Below are 16729 nucleotides of genomic sequence, written 5' to 3'. Positions count from 1 at the left end.
AAACCTCCTGTTAAAATGTTGGCACACGGCCTTCTGTAAAGATCCCACTGATTGAACTGACACCTGAAGGTGGATTGATCGCTCCCCCTGCCACCCTCCACACCGCGCCCCCATCTCCAATAAAATTGGAAGTGGGCTGGGGTTGGGTTTGTAATTTTTTAAAACTCCCAGCCACCCCAAATCCATTCATTTTTAGGGGGTAAAATAACCGGACGATCTCAGGTTGCAGGCGAGTGTCGACAATGTTAACTCAGAACTGAGCTTCTGACACCATATCTTGTGCCTTGTAGATGGTGGAGAGGCTTTGGGGAGTCAGGAGGCGAGTTACTCACGGCCGAATACTCAACATGTGACTTGTTCTTGTAGCCACGGTATTTATATGGTAAGTCCAGCTCAGTTTCTGGCCGATGGTAACCCCCCCCCCAGAATGTTGTTAAGCAGGAATCCTGCAACAATAATTCTGTTGAATGTCAAGGGGAGATGGTTAGACTCTCACATGTTGAAAATAGTCATTGCCTATTACTTGTCTGGTCCCAGGATTTCCTGCCATTTATTAGCCCTAAGCTTGAATGTTGTCCAGGTCTTTCTGCATATTGGCACAAATTGCTTCAGTGTCTCAGGCGCCACGAATGGCACAGAACACATTGCAACCATACTTTTGCATCTCCACTTCTGACCTGATGATAGTGTGAAGGTCTTTGATGAAGATGGTTGGGCCTAGGCCACTGCCCTGAAGAGCCTGTACAGCGATGTTCTGAAAATGAGGTGATCAGCTTCCAATAACCACAGCAACCTTCCTTTGTGCTGGGTATGATTCCAACCACTGGAGAGTTTTCTCCATAATTCCTTTGACTTCAATTTTGCTGGGGTTCTTTTATGCCATACACGGTTGAATGCTGCCTTGATGTCAATGACAATCACTTGCCGCTCCTGGGACTTACCAACAAGGTTACATACCCTGTGTTGAGGATGTGCCAAATGATATTTTCCTTCAGAATTTTGGCCTTCTCTGAGACTCCTGGGCCTTGTTATCAAGCCGAGGAGACTCTACACAGCACACATTACAATTCCTGACTTCCAACCTTGTCTAAAGCTCCCAGCAGTTCATTAAGATTGGCAGTGAGGTTAGCAGAGCTTGCTAGGCTGTCATGTTTCTAACACCTTAAACATGCAGGTGCAGCAGGCGGTAAAGAAGGCAAATGGTATGTTGCCCTTCAGAGCAAGAGGATTTGACTACAGGAGCAATTATGCAGAGCCTTGGTGAGACCACACCTGGAATATTGCATACAGTTTTAACCTCCTTATCTGAGGAAGATATTCTTGCTGTAGAGGGAGTATAGAGAAGGTTTACCAGACTAATTCCTGAGAAGACTGATGTATGAGGAGAGATTGAGTCGACTCGGATTGTATTCGCTGGAGTCCAGAAAAATGAAGGGGGGATCTCATTGAAACCTACAAAATTCCATCAGGACTAGCACTAGACAAGATAGATGCAAGAAGGATTTTCCTGATGGTGGGGGTATCCAGAACCAGAGGTCAAAGTCTGAGGATACGGGGTAGACCATTTAGCGCTGAGATGAGGAGAAATTTCTTCACCCAGAGAGTGGCCAGCCTGTGAAATTCTGTATGTTTTTAAGAAGCATTTAGATATAGTCAGCTATGGGGTGAAGGGGACCAATGGATAGGGGGGAAGGAAGGAACAGGTATTGAGTTGGATGGTCAGCCATAATCATAATCAATGCCGGAGCAGGCTTGAAGGGCTGTATGGCCACTTCCTGCTCCTAGTTTCTATGTTCTATGTTTCTACCTGCCGCCACATTCCAATCCAGTGTGTCCATGGATAATGAGGATGAAAAACTCCCAGGGAAACTAATTATAGAAGCAGAGTCCTCTTTTCAGTGTGTGTTTGAGAGAGAGTGTGTGAGTGTGTGTGAGAGTGTGTGTATGTGAGTGTGTGTGTGTGAGAGTGTGTGTGTGTGAGAGTGTGTGTGAGATTGTGTGTGTGAGAGTGTGGGTGTGTGTGTGTGAGAGTGTGTATGTGAGAGTGAGTGTGTGTGTGAGGGTGAGTGAGTGTGTGTGTGAGCGTGTGGTGTGAGTGTATGAGAGAGTGTGTGTGTGTGAGAGTGTGTGCGTGTGTGTGAGTGTGAGAGTGAGTGAGTGTGTGTGCGAGAGTGAGTGAGTGAGTGTGTGAGAGTGAGTGTGTGTGTGAGAGTGTGTGCGTGAGTGTGTGTGTGAGTGTGTGTGTGAGAGTGCGTGTGTGAGAGTGTGTGTGCGAGAATGAGTGTGTGTGTGAGAGTGTGGGCGTGTGTGTGAGAGTGTGTGTGTGTGAGAGTGTGTGAGAGTGTGTAAGAGTGTGTGTGTGAGAGTGTGTGAGAGTGTGTGTGAGAGTGAGTGTGTGTGTGAGAGAGTGTGGGCATGTGTGTGAGAGTGTGTGTGTGAGTGTGTGTGTGAGAGTGTGTAAGAGTGTGTGTGTGAGAGTGTGTGTGCGAGAGTGAGTGTGTGTGAGAGAGTGAGTGAGTGTGTGTGTGAGAGTGCGTGTGTGAGAGTGTGTGTGCAAGAGTGAGTGTGTGTGTGAGAGTGAGTGTGTGTGTGTGAGAGTGTGTGTGTGAGTGTGTGTGTGAGAGTGTGTAAGAGTGTGTGTGTGGGCGTGTGTGTGGGCGTGTGTGTGAGTGTGTGTGTGAGTGTGTGTGTGAGAGTGTGTAAGAGTGTGTGTGTGAGAGTGTGTGTGCGAGAGTGAGTGTGTGTGTGAGAGTGAGTGAGTGTGTGTGTGAGAGTGCGTGTGTGAGAGTGTGTGTGCGAGAGTGAGTGTGTGTGTGAGAGTGAGTGAGAGTGTGTGTGAGAGTGTGTGTGTGAGTATGTGTGTGAGAGTGTGTAAGAGTGTGTGTGTGTGAGAGTGTGTGAGAGTGTGTGTGAGAGTGAGTGTGTGTGTGAGAGAGTGTGGGCGTGTGTGTGAGATTGTGTGTGTGTGCGTGAGTGTGTGTGTGTGAGTGTGTGTGAGATTGTGTGCATGTGTGCGTGAGTGTGTGTGTGAGATTGTGTGTATGTGTGCGTGAGTGTGTGTGTGTGTAAAACATTAAACATCAAAATGGGGCAAAGCATGAACTCAATTTATTTTGGAGATAACTTTCCTGAAACAAACATTGGATGCTATTATGTTCAAAGGGCCATTTATTTCACAAATACAGCAAGTCGTTTGCATGACAAATGTACCACTTCACTTTGAAAGCTGCCACTGTTTCACCTTTATAATTTGCAATGCAGTTGCTCCAGCTGCAATTAATTTATGTTCTTCTGCAAGCTCAGTATCAAACAGCAGAAGCAAAATGCTTCATTTTGACAATGACTTCTGTACTTTGATTCAACTTGAGGGAAAAGTGCTCAAATCTGAATTGAAATATTGATCGATAAGAAGTTGCTCCACTTACAGCTGCAGAATCAGTCAGTAATGAAAGGTGGATGATTAAATGCCCCTTTGATGTCCGACGTAATGAGCTTCTTCCTTTTGTGAGGCACGGCAAGGTGTATTTCTTTATCCAACTATGGAATATCAGTGTACCTGCAGTGCACCAGTAAAATAATAGGGGCAATGCTTGACGTGCACACTGGGAGCCCATGGGATCAGGTGGAATGCCAATATCTCCATCATCCAGTAGTCCTCTTCAGCAACTTCACACCTTCAGAGCTGTTCCCCTGCAAATTTTACTCTAAATATTTTGTGTGGAGATGCATATCCTCGCTCCTTGCAAGTCCTTAATCTCTGACTCGCACAGATCAATGCTTCAGGGAATGGGCTAGTGAACAGAAAATATTGAAAGATTAGACAGAATTGCTCAGGCGGCTTTGATTGTAAGTTGCTGAAAGCAACAATCTTTTGATGTCACTCATTCACATGGAACTCAAGTAGCAGATCTATGTTTGTTTTGCATTGGCATTGTATAAGTTAACCTAAGGTTTAAGACATGGCAGGAGATCCTAGACCAGTGTCATGCACCTCTTGTGCGATGTGGGAGTTCAGGGACATGTCCACTGTCCCTGGCTCCTTCGCGTGCAAGAAGTAGGTCCAGTTGCAGCTCCTGTAAAACAGCTTGACAGCTCTGGAGCTGTGGATGGACTCACTTTGGAGCATCCACGATGCTGAGGAAGTCGTGGATAGCACATTTAGCGGGTTGGTCACATGACAGATAAAGCGTACTGAGGGAGATAGGAAATGGGTGACCATCAGACAGAGGAAGAGTAGAAAGGCAGTGCAGGGACATTGGAACCGGTTATGGGAGAGGTGGGACCATTACAAATCGGACGGTCTACACCTGGGCAGGAACTAATGTCCTAGGAGAGTTGTTTCCTAGCGCTGTTGGGGAGAGTTTAAACTAATGTGGTAGGGGGGTGGGACCCACTGCAAGAAGTCGGAAGGTAGTAAAGAGAGGATAGAAACAAAAGTAAGTGAAGAGAAGAGTGGAAGGCAGAGAAACAGATTGAACTGCATTTATTTCAATGCAAGAGGCCTAACAGGCAAGGCAGATGAATTCAGGGCATGGATAATTACATGGGATTGGGATATTATAGCTATTACTGAAACACGACTAAAGGAGGGCAGGACTGGCAGCTTAATATTCAGGGAAGCTTCAAGCTCAATGCTTTAGGAAAGATAGCACAGGAGTTAAGAGAGGAGGAGGAGAAATTGCATTTTTGATTAGGGACAGTATCACGGCAGTATAGAGAGGGGATATATCTGAGGGTTCGCCCACTGAGTCCATATGGGTGGAACTGAAAAATAAGAAGGGTGAGATCACTTTGATAGGACTGTACTATAGGTCCCCAAACAGTCAGCGGGTATTGACCCGCAAATATGTAAAGAGATTACAAATAGCTGCCAAAAATAGGGTGTTAATAGTTGGGGACTTCAACTTTCCCAGCATTAACTGGGGCAGCCATAGCACTAGGGGTTTGAATGGAGAAAAATGTGTCGAGTGTATTCAGGAAGAATTCCTCATTCAATTCATAGAGGGCCTGACCAGAGAGGGGGAAATCTTGACCTCAAGATCCCTCAAGTGAGGGATCACTTTGGGACCAGTGACCATAATTCCATTATTTAAAAAAAAAAAATTAGAGTACCCAATTAGATTTTTTCCAATTAAGGGGCAAGTTAGTGTGGCCAATCCACCTAGCCTGCACATCTTTGGGTTGTGGGGGTGAAACCCACGCAGACATGGGGAGAATGTGCAAACTCCACACGGACAGTGACCCAGGGCCAGGATTCGAACCCGGATATAAGTCCATTAGTTTTAAGATAGCTATGGCGAATGATAGCTCTGGCCCAAAAGTTAAATTTCTAAATGTGGACAAGGCCAATTTCAAAAGTTGATTGGGGGTGCCTATTTGCAGGCAAGGGGACAGCTGGTAAGTGGGAGTCTTTCAAAAAGGTGTTAACTTGGGTTCAGGGAGAGCACATTCCTCCTTGAGTGAAGGGTAAGCCTGGAAGAAGGAGAGAATCCTGGATGACTCGGGATATTGAGGCCATGGTCAAAAGGAAGAAGGAGGCATATGACATGCATAGGCAGATGGGATCAAGTGGATCCCTTGAAGAGTATAGGGCTTGTCAGAATAGAGTTAAGAGAGAAATCAGGAGGGCAAAAAGAGGAGATGAGATTGTCTTGGCAGATAAGGTAAAGGAAAATCCAAAGAGCTTTTACAGATACATAAAGGGTAAAAGGGTGACTATCTTAAAGATAAACAAGGGCTGGAAGTGGTCCTAAATGAATATTTCTCATCAGTATTTACTGTTGAGAAAGGCACAAATGTTAGGGAAATAAAAAGTGATGAATTAAGGAGTGTACATATTACAGAGATGGAGGTGCTGGAGGTATTAAAGCGCATCAAGATAGATAAATCCCTGGGACCTTATTAAATGTACCTAGGACGTTGTGGGAGGCTAGAGAGGAAATTGTCAGCTCCCTAGCTGAGATATTTGAATCATCAACAGCCACAGGAGAAGATTGGAGGGTAGCAAATGTTGTTCCCTTGTTTAAGAAGGGCTGTAGGGATAAGCCTAGGAACTACAGACCGGTTAGCCTTACTTCTGTAGTGGGTAAATTGTTAGAAATTATTCTGAGGGACAGGGTCCACAGGCATTTAGACAGGCAAGGGCTAATTAGGGAAAGTCAGCATGGCTTTGTAAGGGGAAAGTCGTGTCTCACAAATTTGATTGAGTTTTTTGAAGGGATAACCAAGAAGGTAGATGAGGAAAATGCAGTTGACGTTGTCTACATGGACTTCAGCAAGGCCTTTGACAAGGTACCGCATGGTAGGTTGTTGCAAAAAGTTATATCTCACGGAATCCAGGGTATGGTCGCCAATTGGATACAAAATTGGCTTGGCGACCAAAGTTAAAGGGTGGTTGTGGAGGGTTGTTTTTCAAACTGAAGGCCTGTGACCAGCATTGTGCCTCAGGGATCGGTGCTGGGTCCACTTTTATTTGTTATATATATTAATGATTTGGATGGGAATGTCAGAGGCATGGTTAGTAAGTTTGCAGATGACACCAAGATTGGTGGCATAGTGGATAGTGAAGAAGATTATCTAATATTGCACCAGGATCTTGACCAATTGAGCCAGTGGGCCGATGAATGGCGGATGGAGTTTAATTTGGATAAATGTGAGGCGATACGCTTTGGTAGATCAAATCAGGGCATGACCTACTCAGTTAATGGTAGAGAGTTGGGGAGAGTAACAGAAGAAAGAAATCTAGGGGTACATTTTCATAGCTCCTTGGAGGTGGACAGGGTGGTGAAGAAGGCATTCAGCAAGCTGGGTTTTATTGGTCAGAATATTGAATACAGGAGTTGGGACGTCTTGTTGAAGTTGTACAAGACATTTGTAAGACCACATATGGAATATTGTGTTCAGTCCTGGTCACCCTATTATAGGAAGGATATTGTTAAACTAGAAAGAATGCAGAAAAGATTTACGAGGATGCTACCAGAATTTGATGGTCTGAGTTATAAGGAGAGGCTGGATAGGCTGGGACTTTTTTCCCTGGAGCGTAGAAGGTTCAGAGGTGAACTTATAGAGGTCGATAAAATAATGAGGAGCATAGATAAGGTAGATAGTCACCATCTTTTTCCAAAGGTAATGGAGTCTAGAACTAAAGGGCATAGGTTTTAGGTGAGAGGGGAGAAATACAAAAGAGACCAGAGGGGAAATATTTTCACACAGAGAGTGGTGAGCATCTGGAACGGTCTGCCAATGTTTTTTTGTCAATGATTTAAATGATACAAACATGGGCTGTATGTTTAATAATGAGGAAAAAACTGGAGACTGCAGAAATACACCAATGGATTGGTCATTTGGGCATAAAAGTAGCCAATGGAATCCAATCCGGGAGAGTGAGAGGTAATGTATTTGAAAGCGGAAACAAGACATTGGAATAACAATAAACGGTAGGACACTGAGAATTGTGAAGGAACAGAGGGGCCTTGGAGTGCATGTTCACAAATCCCTGATGATAGCAAGGTGGATAGGTATGGTAGTTAAGAAAGTGTCATAACACCCACAAAGACCAAGGGGTAACCATCATTAATCTCCCCGTGGGACTCGAGGCATACAACTTTCCAGATAGGGGGCGGAGCCTATCCACCTGGGCTCATTATAATAATAAGAAGATGAATTTTTATTAGTGTCACAAGTAGGCTTACATTAACACTGCAATGAAGTTACTGTGAAAATCCGCTAGTCGCCAGACACTGGCGCCTGTTCTGGTACTCTGAGGGAGAATTCAGAATGTCCAAATCCTTCGGGACTTGTGGGAGGAAACAGGAGCACCCGGAAGGAACCCTTGCAGACACAAGGAGAACGTGCAGACTCCGCACAGACAATGACTCAAGCGGGAATCGACCCTGGAACCCTGATGCGGTGAAGCAACAGTGCTAACCACAATGCTACCGTGCTGCCCAATTTCCCGTGTCTGCAGTGTTCCAGCACACGCTTTGTGCAAAATTGCTGTTGCTTTATCCATTTTGTATGTCGGCCAAACCGCATCTTAACTTGTTGGCAGCCACAGAATGGCCTTAGTAATACATGGTTCTATATGTCAAGCATTCTCTGGGTTTAACTCCTGGCTATTAGTTCAGTGCATGGCGAATAGAGAAAGCAATAAGGGGGGAACGTTAAGCTGCTTTCGTTAGAACTGACAGGCACATCTATCAGGACTTGTGGGAGGAAACCAGAGCACCCAGAAAAAACCCATGCAGACACAAGGACAGACAGTGATCCAAGCGGGAATTGAACCTCGGGCCATGGCGCTGTGAAGCTACAGTGCTTACCACTGTGCTATCATGCTGAGACAAAAGCCAGCCCAAATCACGGCCTGGTGTGGTTTGTTCTCCCAGCAAGCACTGTACTGGGGGTAATATGCTGCCTTGAGCAGAACTTTGTAAATAGTTAAATAAAATTCTGTTCATTTACCGCCAGATTCCTCTGAGTTACTAAAGAAAGATCATTTCCTTTGCCAGCCAAGGCATCGAGTACAGGAGCAAGGAGATTACACTAGAATTGTGAAAATACCAGGTAGAACACAGCTAGAGTGCACCGCACAGCTCTGGTCACCATGTTAACGGAAGGATGAGAACACGCTAGACAGTAGACCGAACAGATGTACCAGGAAGTTGCCAGGTGTGGAGAGTTTTAGCTATGGCGAGAGATTGCAGAGGCTGGGATTATTTTCTTTGGATGGAGGACAGATTTAATTTCACAAGAGGGAGGTGGGGGCCTGAAACACCTTGCCTGAAAGGGTGGTCAAGGCAGAAATGCATATCCCATTTAAAATAAACTAGGATGTGCAACTGATGTGCTGTCAACCTGCCGGACAATGGACAAAGAGCTGTTAAGGGAAGCAGGCTGAATCGTTCATTCTTGGATGCCACAAATATGATGAGCCAAATGGCCTGCTTCTTGGTAGAGATATTAAGGGTTTATGGAGACATTGCGGGAAAATAGAGGTACATGATCAGACATGGTCTAGTTGAATGGTGGAACAGGATTGATGGACAAAATGGCCTCCTCCTATTCCTCTGATCCAACGTTCTATAACGTTTCTATTTAAAAAAAAATTTAGAGTACCCAATTCATTTTTTCCAATTAAGGAGCAATTTGCTGTGGCCAATTGACCTACTCTGCACATCTTTGGGTTGTGGGGGTGAAACCCACGCAAACACGGGGAGAATGTACAAATGCCACACGGACAGTGATCCAGAGCCGGGATCGAACCTGGGACCTCGGCACCGTGAGGCATCAATGCTAACCATTGTGCCAATGTGCTGCCCTAACGTTTCTATTTTTCTGTTTCTGCAGTTACCAACATGGGATTTCCAAGAAATATCTAGGCTCTTAAAGTGATACAGATAAAATAAGTATGTTTTTCAGGATGAGGATGCACTCTTCGTTACGACTTCAAGGACCATTTGTGACACATAAGTGCCAGACAATGACCATCTCTGAAAAAAGGGAACCAAACCATCATCCCTTGACATTCAATGGCATTAAACATCACTGAATCTCCCAATATCAACATCCTGGGGATTACCATTGACCAGAAACTGAACTGGACCACTAGAGCAAGTCAGATGTTTGGAATCCTATGAGGAGTAACTCACCTCTTGATTCCCCAAAGCCTGTCCGCCATCTACAAGGCACAAGTCAGGACTGTGATGGTATACTCCCCACTTGTCTAGATGAGTGCAGCTCCAAAAGCACTCAATTAGCTCAATGCCAGGGCAGCATGGTGGTGCAGTGGTTAGCACTGCTGCCTCACGGTGCCAAGGTCTCAGATTCGATCCCGGCTCTGGGTCACTGTCCATGTGGAGTTTACACAGTCTCCCTGTGTTTGCGGCGTTTTGCCCCCAAAACCAAAGATGTGCAGGCTAGGTGGATTGGCTACGCAAAATTGTCCCTTAATTGGAAACAATTAATTGGGTACTCTAAATTTATATTAAAAAAAAGAAGCTCAACACCATCCAGGACAAAGTAGCCTGCTTGATTGGGACCCCTTCCATAACATTCACACCCTCCATCACCGATGCATAGTAGCAACAGTATGTACCATCTGCAAGATGCACTGCAAGAACTCATCAAGGCTCCTTAGGCAGTACCTTCCAAAACCATGACTACTACCATCTAGAAGGACAAGGGCAGCAGCTACAGGGAACACCACCACTTGGAAAGGGAGAAACATTTGGTAGGGGTGGTAATTAATTTTAGATGTGTTGCTTTTGCTCTGATTAGAAAGTTCCTTTGGCATTAAGATAAAAATTGGGTTATTTTGCTACTGAGTATTATCTTCCACAAAATAAAACTAATTTAAATGTTCACAGGATTCTATATTCATTCTGACTATTCATATAAATGACTTCCAAGCTGTAAAGAAAATAATTGATTCCCAGATGACAGAAAGAGAAGTTTCTCATAAAATTGAGCAAATTTAGTAAAATTCTGTTCCCTAAGACAGTAAACACAATGGCCCTTTTCATTATAAGGTACAAAATACTGGATAATGGACCAAATAAAGGGGGAAATGTTTCTTCTTGGGGCAGAGTTTTGGAAGGGAGGCAATTCCTCTCACCACTCACTATTTATTTCCTTCTGTTGGGGTTCAGCGTAGATGCGTGATTCTTAAAGGTTAGGATCATGGTCCAAACGAGTTCTGCAACATTAATAGGAGGTTTACAAACTGCTGCAGCAAAGACGGGTACCCGAAAGTATCCTGCCTTGGAAATATGTCACCGTTTCTTCACAGTCGCTGGGTCAAAGTCCTGTAACTCCCTCCCTAATAGCACAATGGGTGTACCTATACCACTGCAGTGGCCCAAAAAGGCAGCTCACCACCACCTTCTCAAGGGCAATTAGGGATAGGCAATAAATGCTGGCCTAGCCAACGAAGGACACATCCCGAAAAATGAATACTAACAAAAATTATATCGAGCAGTTAACCAGTGCAAACTGAGGAAAAGCTCAAACAGTCACAGATTCCAGTCCCACCATCTCAACCCTGTAATGATTTTTACCCCTACAATGACCTTTCAGTATCAAATGAAATATTGCACCATTGAAGACAAAGCAAGGTCAAAAGGATTAATTTGACCTTCAGTGATAAATCATGCTCCTGAGCGTCAACTCCCTACACAGGCTTAACCTGGAAATGAACAGCAAGCACTGACCAATAATTTGAGAAAGCTGACCCGTATCCTGATCAAAACGATATGGAGAAAAAAACAGCAATTATACTCCCTTACATTATAACTTATGGCCAATATGACTTCAGTCATGTTGGGATGTGAGGCAGGGCTGTGTTGAGGCGGTTGGAGAGCATATCGAGGTGAAAGTCTGAAGGTACTTCAACTGTTGAATTTAAGATTCATTCTGTCAGGAATTGTGGAGCACATCAGAATCGGAAGGTTTTGACTTTTAGCATTTGCTGCTGTGTAGTGGGGTAGGGTGGGTGGCCAGGTGGGGTGAGTAGAATATTTTTCACCCATGATCCTACATGATTTTGAATCACATCCTGGTGATAATGATGCAGTGAGGGCAGTGAGGCCGACCCAATGCCTTAGCATCCTGACCAGGATTACTCTTGCTTGCGTTGGCCAGGGCCCTTTCTGCTAGCTTCATGTAAATAGGGTATTGTGTAAGGGGGCAGGATCTACAGGCCCAACAAGCTTTCCTTCACTTTGACTCTGTTACCATCTCTTCCCAGGATTGTCATGGTGAGCTAACAACAAGGGAAAAAACAGTAATGGCTCTCACTTTTCCCTTGCGGAGAGAGAGGGACTTGCAAAGGCTGTCTTTGCCTTTAGTTATTCCAAATGAGTTAATGAAGCCCGGTTCAAAACCTTAGGTGGGACATCTCCTGTGATCAGAAGAGTTCCTCCTCCCTTTTACGATCCCTCAACAGATCGCTTGATGCAGAGACAACTTGTCCACTTTCGGGGACCTGTCTTTGCTGTAGCGGTTTGTAAACCTCCTATTAACGTTGCAGAACTCGTTTGTACCATGATCTTAACATTTGAAAATCAACCATCTACGCTGAACCCCAACAGAAGGAAATAAATAGGGAGTGGTGAGAGGAATTGCCTCCCTTCCAAAACTCTGCCCCAAGAAGAAACATTTCCCCCTTTATTTGGTCCATTATCCAGTATTTTGTACCTTACAATGAAAAGGGCCATTGTGTTTACTGCCTTAGGTAACAGAAGTGGCTTTTGCTCAATTTTATGAGAAACTTCTCTTTCTGTCATCTGGGAATCAATTATTTTCTTTACAGCTTGGAAGTCATTTATATGAATAGTCAGAATGAATATAGAATCCTGTGAACATTTAAATTAGTTTTATTTTTTGGAAGATAATACTCAGTAGTAAAATAACCCAATTTTTATCTTAATGCCAAAAGAACTTTCCAATCAGAACAAAAGCAACACATCTAAAATTAGATACCACCCCTACCATATGTTTCTCCCCTTCCATTGTACAAAATGATGGTGCATTCCACGATGTTAACCTAAAAGTTGACAAATTTGTGTTTGATTTTCCTCAAAGGTTACCTCAGCAGGCACTTGCCGTCCTTCGAATATCCTTTTCAATTATTTGTAGCTTCCATTACACCTAGGTTCAATGCACCAAGTCACATCTGACTTCCAACTTCCCAATAATTTTCCTTCACAAAGTCCCATGATCCTTTCCATTCCTTTCCATTCCTATTGGTACTGATTTTCTCCTCCGTCACTTGTAGTTGAAGAAGATGGCCGACTGCTCTCGTTGCACCCGTCTCTGCGCCAGGCGCAATGGGGTGATTGAATCACAGCCAAAGAGTAAAAGTCTCTTCTCTGTCCCAACAATATGGTTCAGGATCCAATATTGGGCAAGAGTAACCTTCTTCCATGCAGATTCATTGGAAACTAAGCTTTCCTCGGAGTATGAGCTGGAACCAGTGTCGTGTTCAGCACAGTAAATAACACGGGCTGCAACTTGATGCAGCTTTACCTGAGAGATACGCCACACCTTGAAGTTAGTTCAATATGATTTATTGAACCTGCCACACAGTTCGCTCAATCCTCTGTGAGTTCAACTCTCTGCTAACCTAGTGTGATTAATCTGTCCGACTGAACCAGACTAGCTCTTAGCCATGTGCTGTAGGAGTTATATGATATGTACACCCTGACTCACTCTGTAGATGTTCACCAATGGAAAGAGGCGGAGTGTGAGTGCCTCGTGCCTTTTATAGTGGGAAACCACCCGCAAGTGTTCTGCCTGCTGATTGGTTATGTCCTGTTCTCTGTATCCATTAGCTGCCTGTTTGTATCTCATTATGTGCATGTCTGCATATCATGACATCTCCCTTTTGAAATGTTTTTCGATGGCCTATGTGAAAGTATTTACATGTGTAGGCTGAAAAACTAACTTATTTACATACAGTAGCAGATGGGAACATATGTACATGTGAAAACAGGTGTCTAAGGTGCGAAAACAGAACATAGCAAACAAAACAAGTGTTCATAAATCCAGCCTCTGAGGCTTGCATCTGATCCTGGTCAACCGCCCGAGAGGTGGTGGTGGGGACGGCAGCGCCTTGAGAGACGGGATTGAAGCCTGACTGGTGGCCTCGTGGGTCGAGGTATCAGGAGGTGGCACAATAACAGATGGAAACAATGAAGAGTGTGGGCGGGCAACTGTACGCAGTGCCCGTCTGTTGCGCCGCACAACAGAGCCATCAGCCATACGCACAACATATGATCGGGGAGCAGCCTGTCGAACAACAGCTGTAGTTGACCAGCCTCCATCAGGTAGTTTGATCCGAACAGCATCCGCCGGGGATAGCACAGGCAAATTGGTGGCATGAGCATCACAGCCCTGCTTTTGCCAGTCCCTGAGTCTCTGCACCTTCTGCAGCACCTGGAGGTGATCCAGGTCAGGCAAGTGTATGGCTGGAAGAGTCCTCCGCAGGTCCCTGTTCATCAGGAGTTGAGCCGGTGACATGCCGGAAGACAGAGGGGTTGCCCTGTATGCGAGCAGCGCAAGGTTGACGTCAGAAGCAGAATCCGCGGCCTTGCAGATTAACTGCTTCACTATGTGCACCCCTTTCTCAACCTTCCCGTTGGACTGCAGGTAATGTGAGCTGGAAGTGACGTGGTTAAACTGATATGACTGGGCAGATCTTGACCACTCTTGGCTGTTGAAGCAATGACCATTGTCACTCATGACAGTGAGTGGAATACCATGCCTGGAGAACGTCTCTTTACATGCCTTGATGATGATCTTGGGTGTGAGGTCCGAGAGCTTCACAACTTCTGGGTAGTTAGAAAAATAATCAATGATTAACACATAATCACGACCATTGGCATGAAAGAGGCCGATGCCCACCTTGGACCATGGGGAGGTCACAATTTTGTTCTGCTGAAGCGTCTCCTTGCCCTGTGCTGGCTGGAAGCGTTGACAGGTCGGACATTTGAGGACCATATTTGAGATGTTCTGACTAATCCCAGGCCAGTAGACAGCTTGCCTGGCTCTGCGCCTGCACTTCTCGACACCCAGATGTCCCTCATGGAGTTGCAGGAGCTCTGGAGACTGAGTGGAATGACAATGCGGTCCAGCTTGAGGAGGATGCCATTAACTACCGTCAGGTCATCCTTCACATTGAAGAATTGAGGGCTTTGCCCTTTTTGCCAGCCATCGGCGAGGTGGCCCATGACACGCTGCAGAAGAGGGTCTTTGGCCGTCTCCTCGCGAATGCGAATCACCTTTTCATCCGACGCTGGGAGGTTGCTGGTCCACAGCTGCACCTGTGATTCGATCAGTTGGACGAATGCTGGCGGTTCACTAGGCAAGGTTATGGAGCGGGACAAGGCATCCGCAATAATGAGCTCCTTGCCGAGTTCAAAGTCATACCTCTGGAGTCTGAGGAGGATGCGCTGCAGCCGGGGCAACATGTCGTTCAGGTCCTTGTGGATAATGTGGACCAGAGGCCTGTGGTCTGTCTCGACAGTGAACTGTAGACATAATCGTGGAACTTGAGAATCCAGTAAGCAGGCCCAGGCATTCCTTTTTAATTTGGGCATGCCGCTGCTCGGTGGGTGTCATTGCCCGTGATGCGTAGGCAACTGGTGCCCAGGATGAGGTGTCATCGTGCTGGAGCAACACCACGCCGATGCCGTCCTGGCTCGCATCTGTCGAGACTTTTGTTTCCCTGTCAAGGTCAAAAAATGCCAATACAGGTGCAGTGGTGAACCTGGCTTCCAGCACCAACCACTCTGCTTGTTGAGCTGCCTGCCACTCAAAGGCAGTAGACTTTTTCACCAGGTGTCAGGGCTGTGGTGTGTGAGGCCAGGTTTGGGGATAAACTTGCCCAAGAAGTTTACCATGCCCAGGAAGCGCAGCACCACCTTCTTGTCTTCAGCGGTCTTCATGGCTTCGATGGACTTGACTTTGTCTGCGTCCGGGCGCACACCCTGCTGAGAGATCAGGTTACCTAAGAATTTAAGTGTCGACATGCCAAAGCAACACTTGGCCCTGTTCAGCTTGAGGCCATTGGCATGGACACGGCGTAATACCTGCTGGAGACGAGAGATGTGCTCTTCGGGGGTTGTGGACCATATGATAACGTTGTCCACATACATACGAACACCTTCAATGCCCTCTATCATCTGCTCCATGATTCTATGGAAGATCTCTGAAGCCAAGACAATGCCAAACGGCATACGATTGTAGCAGTACCTGTCAAAAGGTGTGTTGAAGGTGCAGAGCCTTCTGCTGAACTCATCCAGCTGGATTTGCCAGAATCCCTGTGACGCATCTAACTTTGTGAAAAACCGTGCATGTGCCATCTCACTTGTGAGTTCTTCCCGCTTCGGGATGGGGTGGTGTTCCCGCATTATATTCTGGTTGAGATCCTTGGGATCAATACACATGCGCAGCTCCCCCGAAGGCTTTTTCATACCATCGAGCTGACCCAGTCAGTTCTGTAACTTTAGAGATGATGCCCTGGTCCTGAAGAGCCTTGAGCTGCGCCTTCAGGCGCTCCGTCAGTGGAGCCGGGACCCAGCGTGGTGCGTGGACCACAGGCGTGGCATCAGGCCGTAGCAGGATCTTGTACCGATATGGCAGAGTGCCCAGCCCGTCAAACACATCCGGATACTGAGCGCGGATGTCGTCAATGCCGTCTTGAAGATCCCCGTTGTGGGAGGTCATTGTATAGATCCACTGCACAAGGTGTAGCTGCTTGCATGCATGTGCGCCGAGCAGGGAAGCCCTGTCTGGCTTGACGATCCCAAACTGTAGCCTTGTGTGAATGCCCTTGTTGGAGACAAGCAGATGGCAGGATCCCAGTGCTGTGATGGCATTGCCGTTAAAGTCCAGGAGCTGGCAGGCTGCTGGAAGGAGCTTGGGTGGCTTTTGTGATGCGGTTGAAATCTGCCTGTGAAAGGAGATTGGCAGAAGCACCTGTGTCCAGCTTGAACTGGATCGAGCATTGACTAACTTGCAGCACCACACGCCATTCGTCCGCAGAATCCACAGTGAGGATGGGCAGGCTCCGTGTTGATTTCGGTGAGGCATGTTCACGTGTGGTAATGATGCCCACATGATAGGGGGACTCCAGGCAGCCGTCCTCTGGATCCGTTGTACTGCCAGGATCAGAATCCTGTAAACCTTGCTGTACACTCCGAACGCGTCTGCGTTAGAATTGGGAGCGCTG

The 16729-nt window shown here is 46.1% G+C and overlaps 1 long non-coding RNA gene across 1 annotated transcript in view; it reads right to left on the bottom strand.

Moving 5' to 3' along the window:
• Window positions 1-3150: 3150 nt before the first annotated feature.
• The window catches only part of LOC140398811 (uncharacterized), a 62071-nt gene continuing 48492 nt past the window's right edge, over window positions 3151-16729 (bottom strand). Inside the window, exon 2 of the long non-coding RNA XR_011937562.1 lies at window positions 3151-3791. This is a non-coding gene — a long non-coding RNA (uncharacterized lncRNA). The remainder of the gene's footprint in view (window positions 3792-16729) is intronic.

Source organism: Scyliorhinus torazame, chromosome 22, assembly GCF_047496885.1.
Source record: "Scyliorhinus torazame isolate Kashiwa2021f chromosome 22, sScyTor2.1, whole genome shotgun sequence".
Classification (NCBI taxonomy): Eukaryota; Metazoa; Chordata; class Chondrichthyes; order Carcharhiniformes; family Scyliorhinidae; genus Scyliorhinus; species Scyliorhinus torazame.
The sequence above is the reverse complement of the archived record's forward strand: the minus strand, read 5'-3'. Positions and strand labels throughout refer to the sequence as shown.